Here is a 19905-nt window from a genome sequence, read left to right on the forward strand (position 1 = left end):
GTCAGTGACCGGAAATCGTGGGTGCAAGAAGAGGGAAGGGTTCCCAGAGAGCCATTAGCATTCCTCCGAGTCTGCTGAATTTGCCATGACTCAAAAACCTGCCTAGGAGGTAATGCACGAGTCAAGCAAGCGTATTCCGCACGGGTTTGACCGTTGTTTGACCAGAAACCGCGCGCGCGTGTTGCCCGTCGCGAAGGGTGGGCCGTCTCCCAATGTCGCGCTGGAAATTCATAAAATCTTGTCCGAGGCGAATTTATATATGTATTATTGCATCCTACAACACAGCAATGTGTCCCGCTGTTGTTATGTGCCATTTTGTGCTCGAGAAGGAGGCGTACAACTGCTTCGCGACAGCGCGCGCAACACAGCGGGAGCTGTCGGACTGCCCCCGCCTTCCTGACAGGGACGCGCGCGCCGCCGCCAGTGGCGCGCGCGTCGCGCTTGAGTTAGATGCGCAGGGTGCCTTGTGCCAGAGGAGGGTGCGAGCATGAAAAGGTCGCCGGGAAGGGCTCGCCAACTTTCGGCGTGGTTGTGGGTCCTCTGCTACGTGTAGAAGTTTTCATGACAGCACATGCAGGGATTAAGTGAGTTGATGTGCTCTCCTCGGAAGGTGTTTAGGAGCCCCTTGAAAATCAGGTCCGCAGACTTCACAACGAAGTAGTGTCCGCGTATTACAGTAGAAGTAGAAAAAAAAAGGGTCCGACATTTTTTCCCCCTTTGTTTCCTCTCTGCAGTCGTGGAAAAGGGCTGTAAAGCCATACGGGGTTTCGGCAGCCTAATATAGTTGGACAGAGCAGTGAACCGATATGAATGACAAGGAAAGCATTTCCATCTTGACGCAGTTTGACGAGAAACAGAAGTTACAGGAAGTTCCTGCACAAGAAAGGGCTACATAATCACACATACGGCGTCCATCATAGTCTGAGTCGCTTTGGGACGTTAAACCCCCATAAACCATAATCTATCATCAAGTGTCATATGTGGGAAAGTCCATTTGCGGAACTTCGCATGAAGTCCAAGCCTAACAGCGGATGAATTTGATCGGCCCACAACGACGCAGAACAGGGCGAGAAGGGCGGCTTTGTCCTGCTTTCCTCACACCATAAATTTTATCTTCGGATGATTTGCCCAGATATTGTCCAGATATTGTCGTTTTGCAACGGTCGGATTTATGAAAGACGGCGCGGTATTCGATCGCATGCGAATATTCAGGAATTTGCGAATACTGGAAGATTCTCGAATATCGATTTCTCGAATCTTTTATAAACCGAATAGGTTCATATTCGAAATTCGCATCCGAAATTTCTCATATCTGGACCTCTCTAGAAAACAAAAATTGGGTAGCCTAGAAAAACACGACCCTCCTCCGCTCCCCCCCCCCCCCCAACCCCGAAAGTGAAAGGTGCGTCTTTTCTGGAATTAACAAGCGACCCTCGTAAATACACCGCAGAAGGAATGTAGCGTCATCCACGTGCTTTGCCGGCAAAGCAACCTGGCGAGCGTAAGAAGCGTAGAAAACCTATATTTCTCCGCTCTCACATATGTAGATAGCAGCCGCCGAGGTAGCGGCATCGTTGCAATTTGTTCTCACATCCGCAAGCAGTGTTAGGCTGCAGCGAAGAAAGAAAAAAAAATTGGCTCATTTCATTTCTGCACACTGACATGAATAATGATCTAAAATTTTGCGCGTACCATAAACGTCTACAGACTGCAATCTTTCATCGACTACAGCTTCAACAGTGGCTTCCTTCTCGAAGTAGACTGTCGTTTTTAAATCATGAACTACTCTATTAATCGCTCCAGCGGCCTCTCAAATGGCCTGCACGACTTCTAACAGCACCAGAACGAGAACCAAACCACACCGCGGAAAAATACGCGCTCTGTGCTGGTGAACCAACGCTCGTAAACGTAAAAGCCATCTCAACTTGAGCAGTGCCTCAAAGCTGGATGTTGCATCACTCTATCATTTACTGCTTTGATGACTGAGCATAAACAGCAAAGAAGACCATGGGCGAATCCTGCCGACGCCCTCCCGAATAAAGGACGAATAAGGTGTGTAATATGTCGTTTCATTATTTAACGAATCCAAACCACGTCGGCTTTTCCCACCACCGTTTCGCAAACTGAAGAGCTTCGACCGTGCCGACGCCAACAAGTCACGCGTATGGTGGGTCACGAGCCGAGCAGAGGTCGAAAACACAGTATCAAAGCAGCACCGACAAACTAGTGCGGCGCCACCTGCCGCCAGCGCTGCACGGTTGAAAGCAGCGCTTCGCCTGCGACGGCGCACTGCCGACGAACGCAGCACGCCACTCTCACGACCACGCGCGCAACATTTTCGTCTGGTTTGCATGCAAATTTGATCATGTTGCGCTGGCAGAAAACGAACCATGAGAGCAGCACGCGAGCTACTCGGCAAGGCGCCCCAAAGTAACGGACTGCAGCGCGCGGCGCTGAGACGACAGATGCGAAAACGCCAGACGTGCGCCAGATGCAAAAACCTGAGACAGCGGGAAAGCAGCGACGTCGCAGCGCGAGTCTCACCAGTAACTCGATTCCCGGGACAGAGTAGTGGTCCGACTTCGGGTGTATGCACCCGATTGCCAAAGAAACCGCGTAGCCTTTTCGTATTCGCTTGTTTGCTAAGTTTTCGTGTTAGTCTGCAGACTTTGTTCTCAACACCTGTTCGGTACTTTCTAGATTCGCACGCGCCCTTAGAAGCCACGCACGTAGCAACTTCGTTACAGCGCACGATTCCGCAGTTTCTCAGCAAAGGACTCGGAACGAGTTCGCTCGCCAGCGCTGCAGTTTCAGTAATCCACCAATTAAGCCACTGAAACACTGCAAGCATAAAGCGGCGTCCACGGTTTCTTTTTTGTAACAGCCCGAGTCAGTCCATAATTTGGTCTAGAACGCTTTCTGCGATGTGATTTCAGCGAGCGTAACCTTAAAAAGGGTACAGGCACAAAATTTCAAGCGCAAGCTAACGATATGATTTGTTTCATGGGCGTAAGAAGATGCCTTCTTGCAACTTTCAGCCGCATCCATTAAGCGGAACATAATTTAATATGATTTTGAATGTTTTCCGATGAGCCGCTCGGCACTGCCACCTGCACGGTCGAGGTGCACTAGTCCCCAATTATTGTGACGTCATCGAACCAGTTGTTCGCAAGAACAAACAGTGCTTGCTTGTGACGCCGACGTCATCAGGAATGTGATAACCCAACCGGGCCGGTCGACCGTGACGTAGTGATGCACAACTACTGTAAATTGACTATCGACAGCATCGATAGCTGTTTTGAAATTATAGGTAACGTAAAAAGCCTATCTATAGATTAATATCGATAGTACTATCGATGGTGTTACTATATTTCGCCAACGTTTGCTTTCGATAGTGCTATCAAAGGTTTTGCAATTGTTGGCTAGCGACGTTACCAAAAATTTGGTGATAAGGGACTGAGTAACACTCTGCTAATCTATAGTTAAGCAACAATTTATTGGCGAATGAAATAAATAATTCTCAGCTGTAAAAGTCGAAAATATATGGCCATCATTGTATTTATACTCAAAATCAACGTGTTATACCCTACCGAAAAGTTCGCTTATGTTTTTATTTTAAAATCTAAAATGCAATAAAAATCGGTTTCTGTGCGATTATGCACGTCTGTAACCGCTTCATTTCTACTACAACTGAGCAGTTCAACGTGTTACCAGAGACATTCAGCAGCTTTATGGTCATGAAACTTCTCCGTAGCTCAAGGGGGGAGCTTGGTACGCTGCCCAAAGCGGCCGCGCGGCTGCGCTGCCGTCAGCCGAGGGCTAGGTGGCTTGAGCAGCGCTGGATTAAGGGGGGGGGGGGGGGGGGGGGTTCTAAGGGGGCTGCAGCCCAGGGCCTCACCAACGACAGCACGAGAAGGGGCCCATCTATTCTAACCTGCGCAGTATATGGAACCACGGGCAATGGAACTTTGAGCGACACGTATGAAGTAAGAAAAATAGAACGAGGAGATGGGACCCCATCTTAAGTAACTTCGTTTAGCCGAATCAGTTAGGGAGAGCTTGTCGAGCTGCAAAAACAGGAATCCCCCGCAACCCTGAGGGGGCCGCCTTTCTTGCGAAGCGATATATGCGTTTGCTTACGGATTGCGAAAGGTTTTCGTAGTTTTCTGCCAATCCCCCCGTCCAGTGGCGTCTGAAGGAGTGGTGTTGAATGTGTAGTGTATTTGAGAATCCTGGCGTCAGCATAACATCCGTTTTTACAGAGCGGCGAGGTGGGACTCCCGCCTCACTGCCAAGCATTTTGCAGGAACTGCTTTCACAATCCGCTAAAAATCCACTGATTAATTTTTAAAACCACACATATATCCGCTAATATGCAGTGCAGTGCTAGATGCAAAAACTACTTGCTTTGCGCCCTCTGCATGGCTTACAAATGTAAGGAAATGCAACGCTTTAGTGTCACAAGTATGATTAGAGCAGGGTAGGCAAAAACGAAACTAGAATGCGCAGCGGGATTTGAAGCGGCGTCTACTTATGCCAGCATCATATACAGACTATTGAGAAAATAAACGCGCGCAGTAGAATGCTTCTCGCAGCTACGCGGGTGGATTGTCCGAGTTCGAATTTCGCACAGATATGACATTTGGTCGTCAGAATTGTTTTATACAACACTGGGTTTACTTACCAAACTGAAAAACAAATCAGGCTGTGCTAGCTTCTTGGAAGTCCCACAGTTTCACTTTGTGCTCCGGCGGCCACTAGGAAAGCGAAACACTCGTTTAAGGGTTTATGTTCAGGTTTATGGGCGTTAACGTCCCAAATCAAGCCCGGCTGTGCGGGACGCTGAAGTGGAAGACTCCGGATAATTTCAACCACCTCGAGTTCTTTAAAGTGAACTGATATCGCATAGTGCACGGGCCTCTAGCATTTCGCCACCAGCGAAAGCGACCGCCGCGCAATTTATTTTATCCGTTCCTTTTTCTTGGGATTGTTTTTGTCGTGCCAGGTGAAATTAAATTTTTTGATGAAATAAAAATCGCAGTAACTGCCTCACTCTTCTAGGTGGACACCACAACCGTGTCTTCAGGGGAGGGAGGAAGGTGTGAATGAAAGGAGAGAAAGAGGTGCCGTTGGTTTATTGGTTTATAGGGGTTTAACGTCCCAAAGCAACTCAGGATATGAGAGACGCCTTAGTGAAGGGCTCCGGAAATTTAGACCACCTGGGGTTCTTTAACGTGCACTGACATCGCACAGTACATGGGCCTCTAGAATTTCGCCTCCATCGAAATTCGACCGCCGTGGCCGGGATCGAACCCGCATCTTCCGTGACAGCAGCCGAGCAACATAACCACTGATCCACCGCGGCGGCGGCAAAAAAGAGAGGTGCCGTTGTGGAGGGCTCAGGAATAATTTCGACCACCTGGGGATCTTCAATGTGCTCTGAAATCGCACAGCACACAGGCGCCTTTTTGCATTTCGCCTCCAGCAAGACGTGGCCGCCGTGCGGCTGGGTTTAAACCCGGGTACTCGGCTCAGTGCCGAGCAAGCGCACCACTGATCCAGGACTTAAATTCTGCTATTCAAATGTGCCCCATGAGGGAAGTAGTAAACGTTCATCGTGCAATCAATTTAATTTCAATAACTTTTATTAATACCCTCTCGGGGCACTAATCCACCAATGTTTATATTTCCTAGTCGCTGCCGGAGCACCCAGCTCAACAGTAGGAAGCTAACTCTGCCTGCTTTTCTTTAATGCGTTACCATTAAAAAAGGGCTGCGAACAAAAAAAAAAAAAAAACGTCTGTCGGCTTGTGTACGGCGTCATTGAAAGAGGAGACCAGTGCAGCCCCGCAGATTGTCGATCGGCTCACGTGGCTATTCCACGGCGTTCGGCGCTCGGCCACAGACGGACACGTGTCGCGCGCTCCAAGAATCGCATTGTCAAACTGTAAAACTACTGCGTCACTGTTGCATCAATCCCATTGATCGCACTTCGTTCTTTTAAATTTGGCGGAATTACAATGAAGCATGGGATATATTCCATTAGTGTAGCAGGGGGCAGGAGGGACAGTGGAGGAAAAGGGAGAGGGGGCATACATGCGCATTAGCCCAGGGCCCCCATTTTTCTTAATCCGGCCCTGGGCTTGAGCCGCCACCCGATTTAAAGGGTTCAGCCTTATCCATCCATCCATCCATCCATCCGGCAGAAGTGCAGTCAAGATAGAAGCAAATCAGAGAGCTGTTGGGAAAGTAGCACTAGTAGCCCAAGGCAAAACCACAAACGAGGCAGTGCAGGGGTGGGCATCGTTCCAAGCACGGCAAGCTCAAAGTAGAATATTATATGACGAACGCCTGAGGAAATTGGACGATAGCAGGTGGGCAGCTAAGGTATTTAAGTACTTGTACAGAAAGAGCGTTGACTCAAAATGGCGGAAAAGAAATAAGAAACTAGCCAATAAGTATGCAGGACACAAGGACGGAGAAAGTAAGAGCAAATGAAAGCTATAAAAGAGAAGGTAAAAACTAGATTAATTCAATAAAAAAGAAGCATAGTGTAGAACTATATCGATACTGGAAAAGGTAGATCAGGAAGGAATCGTTCTATAATAACTCAAGAGGCAGTGCTCTACTCTTTGAAGCTAGACCAGGGCGTCTTAGAACGCAAAGCTACAAAAAGAAATTTAACGAAGGACATGACATGTGCTGTTTGAGGTAGATTTGTAAAAAGAATTGAACACCTCATACTCAAAAGTGATGGCATCCGTCCGGATGTCGATGCAGGCACAGTCAGTCTCATTGAGGTCTTAGGGTTTAGAGACAACAGTGGTCATGTAAATAAATCTGCAGTGGAAGTCAGCAAAAAGCGATTTGAAGATTGGTGGCTCGAAAGCAGAGAGGAGACATAAGGTTAGAACTATAGAAAAACGTATTTGAAGAAAATGGTGAATTTTAAGACCAATTTACAAGACAGTTAAACAAAATAAAGAAAAAAAGCCGAGCATGGTGGCAACTGCCATCACCCCGTTCCAAAGGGGACGCTCCTATTACCATACATCAATACATCCGATCACGTTTTGGCGAGCGGCGGAGCGGGCGAGCGGCCGCCTATGCGCAGAAGGCGGCGTTTTGCGGTGAGTCGTTGTGTCGTTTTCTTGTTCCAGCGTTTTATCAGGTGCAGTTTAGAAGTATGTGAATGCCTGTGTAGTTGAGATTTAGATTGAACTTTATTCCGTCGAGGCGGAAAGGGACTCGAACAAAAGTGAAAACATATCACTTGACGTGGTTCGAGCCCCCATTTACAAGGCATACAGAAGTTGCACATTTACATGTGCAACTGCTGTTGCGAAACGAGCGCGTGCTGTGAATGATGGCTTCACCTTGTTGCGTGACGCGCGGCCGCTCCGGCTACATGGGCAACGGCGAAAACCTGCCAACTTTTTATTTCCTGTCTGACACCAAACTTCGAGAGAAGTGGAGATGCGCCATCCTCCGAAGAGAAGTCGGTGGCTTCTCCTCTGATTCGCTGTACGTGCGCATTTGTGAGAAACATTTCGATACCACCGACATCGTTCGGTACGATGTGTTCGTTGTGAACGAGGGCGCTGTTTCGCGGCGACGTGAGCTGCCCAAGCTGAAGCCTGACGCTGTTCCCAGGGTATTCGATGGGCTTCCACGATGCTTAACAAAGAACAAACCACGCTTTTGGCTGTCAACAAAGCGACGTCGTATCGCATCGGATGCTTGCACATCGAACGCTCCGGATATCTCCTGCCCGAACAACCCGGCCATCGACGGCGCAGCCAATGACGATGAGGATCATTGTCAACAGAAGTCACTCGCTTGTGTCAGTACGTCAGAGCTTTAAACACACAAAAAAAGGTACTGGCTGGAATGACGCCTTTCCGGATTTTTGTTTGTTTTTTTCTTCAGATGTGCAAAGTTTGGGCAAAACCTGTCAAACTGCAAAGCCCACTCGCAATCTCAAGCTGCACAAGGTAAAATTGCAGCTTCGCAAGACGAGGTACCAGCTCCATGAGTGTCAACCGAAGCTCGCTAAAGCCACAGCACGTGCAAATATACTGAGCACCTGCGCGTGCGAAATGCCTAGCCAGTGCATCAAAAAGTCGAACCAATAATAGCTATGTTGACAACTGTCTTTCTGGTTTCTGTAGTATATGTGAATAAACGGTTCATTTTGTTAAGGCATTCTCATTTTACGCATGTATACCACCGAAGACGGTGACGGGTAAGTGGCGAAAATAATTTACATTACTACGTTATAGTAGGCCTCGATACAGTGCTGTAATGCCCAGCAAAGTTCAGCAATTCAAAACGGCATTCATTATCCTATCGGGAACGGGGCAGTTAGCGGCGCTATGCTGTAGCATTGGCACTACACGAGAAGCGGCAAAACGATAAAGCTATCTCGGCCGAAATGCGCCATTTACAAGCTCGAAAGATGAACAAATGAAAATACCCTCTGCTGCGCAATTTTCTCAAGCGAAGTCGAATGCAATGTGCTCCCGAAAGAGGACCGCCGTGATGTCGCGCATATAGCAACAGCCAGCACGACGTTTCGACGCGCTCTTCCGCTGTAGTCGCGGACGTTTAGCCATGCTATGCTTTAAACCACCCAATAAAATCGTACGCCAGCTAGTGCTCGGCGTATCTATGTATAACGTAGCGTGCTGCTAAACCTGCAGTCGTGTCCGTTGAAACCGGGTGAGCAACTCAAGCGGAGCATGAATCCATTGAGTGTCGTCTGCTAGCACGGGCTTTGTCCTACCACGCACTGCGTTTCGTTCACGTGTATGTTGTAGGTCAATGACCGTACCGCACTTTTCGGCAGTGTTTTAATGTCACATTAAACATGAAAAGTCTACGCAGCAGCCAGACGATCCCGGATAAGGAGCCAGCCGTGGCGTTGCCGGCAGCGCTCTTTCTCTGTACAAGTGTCAAGCGGGCTATAGGATTACGGAACTGTAACAGACACAGGATGTCCGCTTCAGTCACTCATGAATAATTAAAAGACCAAATGACAGCTCGGGCGTGGAAGGAAGATTCTTTCGTACAACCACACCATACGCCGCTGGCCCGGTCTACGGTAGCGATTGCTGATCCTCGATCGCCAGTGGCGCCTCTAGCGGCCGTTTCTGTTCGCAAGCCAAACTTTGGCGGGAGTTTCATGACCATAAAGCTATTGAAGGACTCTGGTATTACTTATCATGGGTCAGCCAAGTATTCCGGTGGAGGAACACTATAGCATGTCAACTTTCTTGCCCTTCAGCCTGCTTCGCTTGTCTCAAACTATCTGCCCGGCGGTTGAGAACACGTGTTCGGCTAGCACCGACTTCGCTGAAACACAAAAGTACGTCACAGCCACTTCAGAGAGTAGCGCTGTGCAGCTTTGGCCAGGCCCCCAGAATTCTAAACGGTTGCGGTTTCGTTCTCGTTGTTGCAACTCCAGGCACTAGCGAACCTACCTGCTGTCCAGAAGATTCGGCTACAGGGGAAACGAGACTTCAAGACATTCGCCAGCTTAGTGCGTCAATCAAACAAGCACTGGCGCGGTCTGCGTCTGTTCTGACCAAAAATGCTCGGTCCTTTAGTCGTGGGTCCAGCAGTGTTGAAAGTGCTGTTAGCTGTCTCATTACTGGCCATTCATGCAAAGAGCCCGGTTTGAAGCCGCGTCAAACTGAAAAATTACTCGATGCAAAGTATCATTAGTTCTTCGTATTTCTGGGAGCACGAAAGCGTCCAAACGTAAGAGCTGAAGTAATAACTCCATCTGATTTCGGCTCCAAAGCAGAACCCAATGGATCGATTGGAAGCCTTAAGGAGGCGCCAGTCTCTGTTACGAGCACAACTAGGACCTTCGCACAACCATGTCCAGTGACTCTATGGATGCTAGCACGTCTACAGCGCTCGATGACGCGTGGACTGCAAGAACGGAGAGCCCTGTCATCATTGCCACCAACTGCATTTCGCGTGCTCGGGACACACGGGTGATCCGATAATATGGATAGTGCTATCGATAGTGAATTATTGACAATACTATCTATAACTTTTTTTACCATCTATAGTGCGATAGTGGCTCAGCTATCGACAGTATCGATAGTAATATCGATAGTTGTGCATCGCTACCGTGACGTCAAGATGCACTTCAGTGCTGGCACCGACCGACACCAAAACTCATGGTACAAAATCGTTTGAAATTTATTATAAACGCTGCGCACGGGTGTCTTGAGCTCATTTTCATGATCACTAGGCCGGTAGATCTATTTAAAGGCAAAAATGAATACGGACACCTAAAAACTTCGTGTTCCTTAAAAGATGCCAAACTACGATGCGCCGATGTGAAACGCAGCCATTCCAAGCTTGCATCTATCAGTGTATGTACAATTACGCGCAGTACAACTTGCAACGTGCCACCGCCTCCGTAGCGCCCTGGCGGGCAAACTCACAACGAGGCAGCGAGGCAAAAGGCGAGGGTCCTGCCATTCCAGAGTTGCTCGTCGCTCTTGAGCCCTCCCCATCCTCCTCCTCTCTCGAGAAGTAGGTCGTTCATTGAAGCGATAACCGGGCGCGCCGGTGAGAGCTTTTGCAATGCCCTGGAATGGCCAAACCCTCGCCTTTTTTTCTTTTTTTTCGCGCACGTCACACTCTTCGCTGTGAGCTCGCCTAGAGCGTTGCAAATCATACTGCGCTCAAAAGTACGTACGTTCTTCATCCAAGTTCGATTTATTTAAAGAAATGGAGGGGACAACACAGATTTAAGCTACGCCTTAAAGGTATGACGCGATAGCGCAATTCCCACATATGCAAAAGGTCATTCTCTACCGTGTACATTCACAGATCCCTGGAAGTCCTCGTATACACCTCCTGGCGCAGTGGTGCAGCGGTTAAGGGATGCGCCCCTGCCCTGCGGTGGCAGGTGCTCCCAGCTTGTGCGGCCCAGGTTGCTCTTCCCGAGGGACCGTCATTAATTGAATTCCCACATGCAACGGTGGGCAGGTTGTGATGACGCCGCAAGATCACGTGACCTATGTGGCCCACCTGCCTTCTATAGGTTGCTCTCTGGGCACCACCTGCCAGAGTAACGCTAGCGCGTTAAAAGGCGAAGAAACGTCAATATCTGCAGCTCCTACACGCTGGAAGGTAGAAACAGGAGCTCCGTTACGGAGCGCATTACATCAAAACCATTCCTTCCTTGAACACAATTTGCAGAGAGCGCTACAGCTAGTAGCGTTAAAGTCTGGGACAACATATAAGGCGGTAGCGCTAAAGCCCTCGTTGTCCAAAATAACCGACGTTGGCGTTGTTGGTGTTGTCGGCGTTAAACGAAAAATCACGAGCACGAATCTGGCAGGTGGCATCCAGAGAGCAACCTAGGAGGCAGGTGGGCCTCCTAGGTCACGTGACCTTGCGGCGTCGTCATAACCTGCCCACCGGATAGTGAGCAAACTGCCTACCATGGCATGTGGCAGTTAAATTAATGACTGGTCGCTCGGAAACATCAACCTGGTTCGCACAAGGCGTACGACTGGGAGCACCTGCCATCGCAGGGCAGTAACGCATCCCTTAGCCGCTGCACCACTGCACCAGTAGGGGTATGAGGACTCCCAGGGATCTATGAATGTTAAGTAGAGACTGACCTTCTATATGGGAATTAACCCACTACGCTATCATGTCATACCCTTAAGGCGGAGCTTAAGTGTCCCTCCATTTTTTTTTCTCTTTATACACGGTGCAAATGGCTGCTTCCAAAACTGTAGGTGGCAAGTAAAGGCTCAGTCAGGTTTCGGAAGATTCTGGCCCAGTGTGCCAGTCAGCTGCACACATCGACACCGAGGTATATACTTGGACAGCCATAAAAACGCTCAGACGTAAATATGTTCAGTGTCTGGAAAGAATCAATTCCGAAAAGGAAGACGCGACACAAAGCAGAGATGAACAAAAGGGACGGTGCCTGGACCACGACTCCTTTGAGTTGCTCTTTACATGATCGTGACATAAAACCATGGCACCTAGTACCCTACAGTTGATGGCATACGATGAGAACTGGAAACACACGACAGCACTTGTCCCTCGTTCTCGTCCACAGCCTCTATTCCGCAACATACGCAATGCATTATGACGACGTACAATATGCTGGACATGTACACACTGCCTTTAACACCGAAGAAAATCGACGTTTCTTTGAATGCACTAAAACGCAGCGCAGAGATACCGGGTGTTTCAGCGAACACTTTCAAAAATTTTCAAAAATAGCCTTTTTGGGGTAAAAATATGGCTTTTGCGGCATAGTATTACCAGTGTTGGCGGACATAAGAAAACCGGTGAATCGTCTTAAGTAGTAAGCTAGTTAACTAATATTTAATAATTAACTTTTTAACTAGTAGAGTTAGGCGCCTAGTTGCAATTAGAGATTTGTAGCCGGTCATTAGTAATAGCCATATCAGATTTTAGAATTCCGAAAACGCGATTACCCTTGGCGCTGTGGCTCGATAAAATTTTGGTTTTTCGACTAGTTACGTGCATTGGAGGGGTTGCTTTGGCTCATGCTTTAGAAAGCGTGTGTATTTTAATTAAGTTAATTATTAAAAATCAGTTAACCAGCTTACTACATAAGACGATTCACCAGTTTTCTGGTTTCCGCCAACACTGGTAATACTATTCCGTAAAAGTTACCCCAAACAGCCTATTTTTTTTAATTTTTGAAAGTGTTCGCTGGAGCAAGTAGGGGCATTGAAAAGTTTCGCCCCTGAACAGCGACAATGTCGGTCTAGTATGGATCCAAAGCTGTTTGGGCTCTACAGCCACGCTACAGCCGCTTCGCATTATGCGACCTTTCCTGAACGGTCAAACTTTTTGCCGTATCCCTAGCATGCACCGCAGGTTGCCTTGTCGCATAGCGAGCATTCAATGGACCGAATAGGAGAGAAAAAATGACGGAATGAAAAATGACTATGGCTCAACTGGGCTGAGCCAGGTTACACGAAGCGAAAGGCAACCGAACCAGTGATCGATGTCGACGCGGAGACGTTGGCAGCGTCCGCTGTCCTTTGCCGCTTGAGATATTCTTGTTGCCTATGACGCTGGTTCTCGAGACCCGTTCTTCATCGGTTTCATCAACTAGACGAGCCCGCTTTCGCGTGTTATCTCTAGCCAACGCGGCTTCGTGACGCTCTCTGTCGTAGGGATCGCTTAGAAGCAGCCCGGCGCCTCCAGTGCTCAGTCGAAGAACTCGTGGTTAGTCACGTGACACAGGAAGCGTTATTTCAGACAAAAAGAAAAAAGAAAGGAGCGGTATAAAATTCCTGTTAATCGCATGGGCCCCTTGAAATCGTATGCAGAGGAAGACCTTCCCCATTATTCTGCATGAAAAACAAGCGAAAATCAAACGCAACCTATTATCGTACAACCAAGCCCGAAATAGCTCGAGGAGTATGAACAGTCATTCGCTTCGCTTACATAACCTCAGACATGGATAATTAGCTAACGTCGATATTGTTAAATATGCCCGCTTTTGAGGTAAATCTCATAAGACTCGGAAGGCATGCACAATTTGTTCAAACGAGTGTTTGTTCGAAAAGTACAACAAACAGTTGGGTGCTAGTTCTGAAGAAAGAAAAACAATATAAAAATGTTGGGATCCGCTTTGGCCAAACAGAAAAAAAAAATTGTGATGTTCAAAATTCCTTGCCACTGCATCTACAGCTGCCTCGCAACAGTTGCAGTAATCAACTAGATTTTCCTCCTCTCAGCGTAAAATGGGCAACTTTTTTTTTTTGCCTCAAAATATTGTCCTCTGCTGAAAAATTATCTTCCAATTTTTGGACATGATAAAGAAAAAAGAGAGACAACTGATAGCCATTGCCAGACTGTAGTAGTCGTTTATCTCAATAGCACTTTGGTGGTGCAAGCAATTCACTTTAAAACGTGCTAGATGACGTGCACATCTCTTAGCTTAACAAGACAGCACAAAACAAAATCAGTCTGCTCGCCAACGTTTCGACGAGTTGTCTCCGTCAGACAAGTCCTCTCGTCGGATTATTGGTTAGAGGAGTGAGTCTCCCACTCGGCCCTCGTTCATTTTGTTTTGTGTTGTCAAGAATATCGTCTTCCTTCCCTCGTTTTACCAGTGGTTCCCCTCGTATGTGTGTGACGAAGCGAATAACTGTTTCTCACAGTAGGCATATCCCTTCTCTCTATAAGGCCGGCGCCATACGACTGAGGCTAGAAGAGAACGCAAAGAGATTGAAGGTTAAACAGGCAGCCCGCTTGCACCCGAGGAAAGCGTTAAGTGGAACGAAAGAGCGGAAAATTCATGCGCAGACCATCTGTACGAGGCCACTCGTAATGTCAAGGCAAAAATCCTGGAAGCGGCTTATCGAGAGGCAGAACGCACCGCATTTAAGCTCTCTGAACGAAGCTGCTCTGGAAATTTGCAGCCTGTGCAAAGCTGCCGCGTCATGTATAGCAATGATGCATCGCTCGCCGTCGGTCGTAACGCTTCGGCAGACGCCCTTAGCTCTGCCTCTGCCAATGGAAATGATCTCAGACGCACCCATCAGAGTACCAGCGAGGTTACGAAGAGACAAGAGAGACACCGTGGCAGCGCAGCTATAGCTTTGCAAGAACGGTATCACGAAAGCGCAACGTCGGCGCTCCAGTATACATATATGGACAGCCATCGCACTTCGGGAGCTGTTGCATTTCCCGCGGGAAGTCGGCAACTGAAGCAGCCAGTGAGCGCTGATGACCGAGCGACGGTAATTGAGTCGCGTTGTCGGGCGCAAATGACACGACGGCGCCGGAAAAGCGTAGTTACCGCAAATGGGAGCACTGCCGGTTGTTGGGCGCCGCTAAGCATATTTACGAGCAATCACTCAACGCTGAGCGCCGCCGCAAGGACGCAGCCACGTACTATACAGTCGCAGAGCCGCCGCGTGCTGCGCGCCCTCGAAGCCGAATGTATGTGCGACGACGTGAGCTGGTAGCGCGGTAAACGGCTCGTGCGCAAACGGGTACGCGACGGCGGCGTAAGCGTAAGCCGACGAGCGCGCCGTCCTGGATTCCGCGTCGGGCGGCGACAGCATACTCCCACTCACTCGAGCCAGCGGCAGAACGCGCGCGCTGCGTCGGGCGTCGAGCCCTGCGGCTGGCTTACCTGCTATGCGTGGATGGCCGTCGCACCCTCCAGCGGCGAACACCATGCACCCGACGGCGGCGTCTCACCCGCGTTTCAGGAACAACAACAAAAAAATGCGGACGGCGGCAACGTAACGCTGGCTCGTTAGAGCGACGGTAAACATACGCAGCCACGCGTGTGACCTCACGGCAACGTTGCACTTGCGTAAGGAGTTCCAGGTGCGTGCGCGCGCTGGAGAGGAAAGCGGAGCAGCAAGGAAAAGGGAGCGCGCGCCCCAACCGCGGCTCCGTGTAGCACGGGTCGCGGCTGAGGCATAACCGCCGGAATGAAGACGACACAAACCGGATCGTGTTTACGGCCGACTCTCGCTGCGGATTCACCAGATCTGAATGCGGACACAAAAGTAGCGTTTCCTCGCGGGCGACGAGAGGAGAACGTTCAAAGCTGCGGCTGGTGAAGTTGTGTGGATGCCGCTCAACGCTCGTTGAAAAACAAACGTCTCGGCTCACCCGAACAATCATTTGGCGCAGTCAGAGCGTAACCACGAATAGTACAGGGTCAGCAGTTCAGGAGCAAGCCTCGTCTGGCTGCTGGTACGACAGCATTAGATATCTGAAACTAATGCGAATTTAGGGTGCATGAGCAATTGTGATCGTCATTACTTCGCGTCTCTTACCGGGACGGGCTAAATATGGTTCTGAGATTAAAGATTGAGGTACCGCCTGGGTCTGACATCATTCGAAATGCACTCCTCCGCCGCTGAGCTGTACCTGTAGCTAGGTTCCTCGTTGTCATTTTTCAGGCATCAGCAGCTTTGCCCCAGGATTGGAAATTAGTACGTGTCGTACCAGTATTTAAAAAAAAAAAGGGAACACCTTTCTGTGCTTAGCTATCGACAGCTTTCCACTGTATCGTATTGCTGCAAGCTCCTAGAACATATATTTTGTGACCAATTGCATTACGGACTTTTGCGGAAGGCATCGCATTTTATCATCTCCATTCCAGGATGCTTCAGAAAAGGGCCGTGTGCAATTATTATCGCACTGCTCGCAATTTTCGATAAAGGCGATCAGGTTAACATGATATTCTTATACATCAGCAAAGTATTTGATTGCGTTCCACATTACAAATGCATAAGTTATAGCTCATTGGTCTTCCCAGCTTAACTGCATGAACATCTGATTAGTTGCCTGATCGTAAAAAATATGTAGAGATAAGCAGGCATACTTACGATATTATTTCAATTACCTCCTTTGTACCCCAGAGTAGTGTGCTTGGCGCATTGCTTCTCCTGATTTTTTTAACCACATTGCCACCGTTTTTAATAAACCTGTTAAAATCCGCCTATTTGCAGACAACTACATTACTTTCAACAAGGTACAGAGTTCTTCTCACCAACTTGCACGCAGCTCAGATCTTGGCTATATTGTAGCCTGGTGTTACGAGTGGGGCATTACATTTAACGCTTAGAAATCGCTCGCACTCCGCGTTACAAACAAAAATTATCCGCTTAAATTCTCACATTCCATAGAGGGTAGACTGTTAACTGAGATTAATAAATATAAGTATCGGGGAGTGACGCGAACAAAAGAAGAGAATAAGTTTGGATATGTGGGTGGTACATATTTTTAAAAAAATAGCTCATAAAAGAAGGCAGGACGAACGTGCCTCTCGTGCTTTTCGTTTGTCCTGTCCTCTTTTGTTTTTACTTTTTTGCTTTTTAAGCAAGGACACAAACAAGCAACTTAAACTGGACTTTTAGCATATTAATGACATTTCTCTTCCCAATTTCGCAAAAGCATTTGTTCACTACGACACGAGCTGAGAGGCACGTCCATGCAGTTTAAGCAACTGGCTTATACATCCTATTAGATATAAACTCACTTGAATATGCGTGCATCATTTGAGATCGATATATTACGACCGATATATAGATGCTCTAGAAAAAATTCAACGAAGTGCGGAATTTACTTGATGCAAGCAAAAGGTATCATAACCCTGGCGGCTTTTTGTGTCTGGCATTTTTATGTCTATTACTCAACCGCAAACTTGCATTAGATCATAACCCGTACCTAACTACTCTTGCAACGCGCCAGGCCGGTAATACGCACTCCGTCTCTAACGCCCATTTTCAGTGGAACATTCAAATTATCGCTTCTATAGCTGAATGGAATAAAATGGACTATATATAGCTGAATTGAATCGCTCGACTCTTTCGAAAGTGCGCTGTAATTGGTTCGTGTATATTGAAATTTATTTTCGTCATTCTGGCAGTCGATTTTATACACCACTGGAATTTTATTTTTGTTATTCACTTTCATGTTCGCGTATTTATTCACTCTCTGTCACTAATCCTACTTTCTGTACTTTTGTTCTCGTATACATTTTGTACGCCCCAACTGCTTGAGCCTTTGGCCCCTGCAGTATCCTATGAAAAAAATAGTAGGCGGAGTCCACCGTCTCCAAGCTGAGCTATAAGGGAAGCCGCGTAGTGGAAGAGGGCTCCGGATTAATTCAGACCACCTGAAGCTGTTTAACGTGCGTTGACGACGTCGCGGCTTCTAGATTTCGCCTCTGTCGAAATGAGCTAACAGTCCCAAGAGTTTGCTGACTTTGACAGCATGTTGTGCGGGTCACCTATAGGGCTAACACGCTGGCTCACGTCACCGACAAGCCCAGCACTCGTCCGGCGCACTCTGCGCCAAGTTTATTGTGTATATCGCCCGCATGGATTTAAAACCCGAAATCAGACTGACAACCCAGAATTATTGCGCCGCAGTAAGACGGATTGGTTCAGCATCAAACGCGCACAGCTTCCAGCGGAGCCAGGGGCGCCCAGCCTCCGTTTCACAAGACGCTGTCTCCGGCATTGGATTCATTTTTTTATAGTTCCCTTATAGGCACCTCCAGACAGAGTAGCTAGACTAGAAAAGAACATCAGCCATATTGGATAAAATTTATACTCGGACAGCTCTTGCTGCGCGCGCTCGGTGAGCTGAGCTGCAGTTCATAAAAGTTGATTTATGAAGGACAGGGTAAAAATTTAATAACCAACCGAGGCAAGACGCCGCTGGGATGCGTCGTTCCTGAATTGTAGACGTGCCATTTCACGACGGGACTTTCTTTCCTTTCTTCCTCTCCCGATGGAAGTGCGCAGCACGAGTAACTGCGGACAGTAAAACGGCCGGTACTTTCGGAACAGGAAAACAGCGCGACACAGAGCATGCAGCAGCGCGCATGATGACCATCCCAAGCACCAAAAGCTCACTGCTGTCACTATCTTTGCCGAAGTTGTCTGTCACACGCCGCATCGATTACTGCATGCGCTTTCGCCGCCGTGGGACGCACGAGAGAAGAGAAGGCGCGAGAAGAAAGGAGGCGGGCCTGGATCGAAGTGCCAGCAATCATGACGCAACCTGCCTGCGAATGCTCACAACCTGCAGAGAGAGAGAGAGAGAGAAACTTCACGCAGGATGCAGCACGTCCTTCTCAATGACGTCGCGTTTGTCAAAATTGCGTCAGGCGTCATCCGTCATGGAAGGGAACGTCAGGCGCTGCATCACTCTCAACGGCCGTTGCGTCACAGAACTCGGGCGCCATCGTCGACTCTGCTGTTTGCCTTTTGTGCCGCTTATCTTAAATCCACGCACCACATTGAAGAGAGGAGCCCTGCGAAGCAAGTGCAGCCAGAGTTTTTCCTCATCTCACTGATGGTCGTCGTTCTTACACAAGGCTCGAATAAAAGCGTCACGGCAGGTACAGCCTTCGTTAACAATACACAGCCCACCGGTTTTGTTTCTGGACCATGCAGGGAGGTTCGTTTTGCATTGCTAGCGTTTCAGGCCTCTCACTCTTGTCTTCTCCTAGGGGTGTTACAAAATGCCCCCTACGAGGATTAGGAGCAACACCTCTTGGGTAGTATATTTTTGACACATGCTGCAACTGCTTCTCTAGGTAATTGTGACAGAAGCCAACAGCCACAGAAACGAAGGGGCACAGGGGATTTTTTATTTATTTATTTATTTTGTGGTGTTGATCAATTTAGAATATTACTGAATATGTTATCGCTTAAAGCAAATTGATTAGAAAACATTCCGCCGGTGGGATCCGAACCCACGACCTCCGAATTACGCGTCCGGTGCTCTACCTCTGAGCTACGGCGACGGCTGTCAAATCTTCTGCTTTCGGGGGTATTTATGTTTACAAGTAACCTAACCTAGGTAATTGGTCTTCATGTCCGGTTAGGTCCGGAATTTAGTACTGGTCCGGAAGTTAAGTTAAATTGGGAGTAACGGCTGTTGGTTTCTTCTCTGAGCTCTCATGACTCCTGCGCTGTTTATTTCTCTTTTAAGTGCAGCAAAGAGACAGAGTTTTATAGGCTATCTTGTCTGACACCGTTTCCGGTAGCATTACTGCAATAAAAATAACTTAATATGCGCGTCCCACCAAAAGAGGAGTGGCGTTCACTACCGTACGAAACAAAGTCGACCGTGAAGCGATTTTGCGGTGCGATAATGGAGTGATATGAAGTTGAGAGAACTATAATCAATAGTGGCTTACCACCATTCTCCCTTTACTGAATGCGCCAGCATTTTACCGTGTACCGTAGAACGGGCAAACGGACTTCTAAATGCGATAAATAAAATAAGCTGCATAAACTTGGTTTGGTTTATTGGGGTTTAACGTCCCAAAACGACTGAGGTTATGAGAGACGCCTGCATAAACTGCTCCGTCTTCTTGTATTTGTCCAG

The 19905-nt window shown here is 48.2% G+C and overlaps 1 protein-coding gene across 5 annotated transcripts in view; it reads right to left on the minus strand.

Moving 5' to 3' along the window:
• LOC149349661 (uncharacterized) overlaps positions 1 to 15313 on the minus strand; it is a 512421-nt gene extending 497108 nt beyond the window's left edge. For 3 of the 5 annotated variants that reach the window (XR_016290148.1, XR_016290146.1, XR_016290145.1), the window contains exon 1: positions 15173 to 15312. The gene's annotated coding sequence lies outside the window, so the exon portion shown is untranslated. Of the gene's footprint in view, positions 1 to 15172 lie in introns of all 5 variants that reach the window. The other 2 variants (XR_016290149.1, XR_016290147.1) reach the window with 1 other exon arrangement.
• Positions 15314 to 19905: the final 4592 nt, after the last annotated feature.

This window comes from Amblyomma mixtum, chromosome 3, assembly GCF_055824585.1.
Source record: "Amblyomma mixtum isolate Tamu chromosome 3, ASM5582458v1, whole genome shotgun sequence".
Lineage (NCBI taxonomy): Eukaryota > Metazoa > Arthropoda > Arachnida > Ixodida > Ixodidae > Amblyomma > Amblyomma mixtum.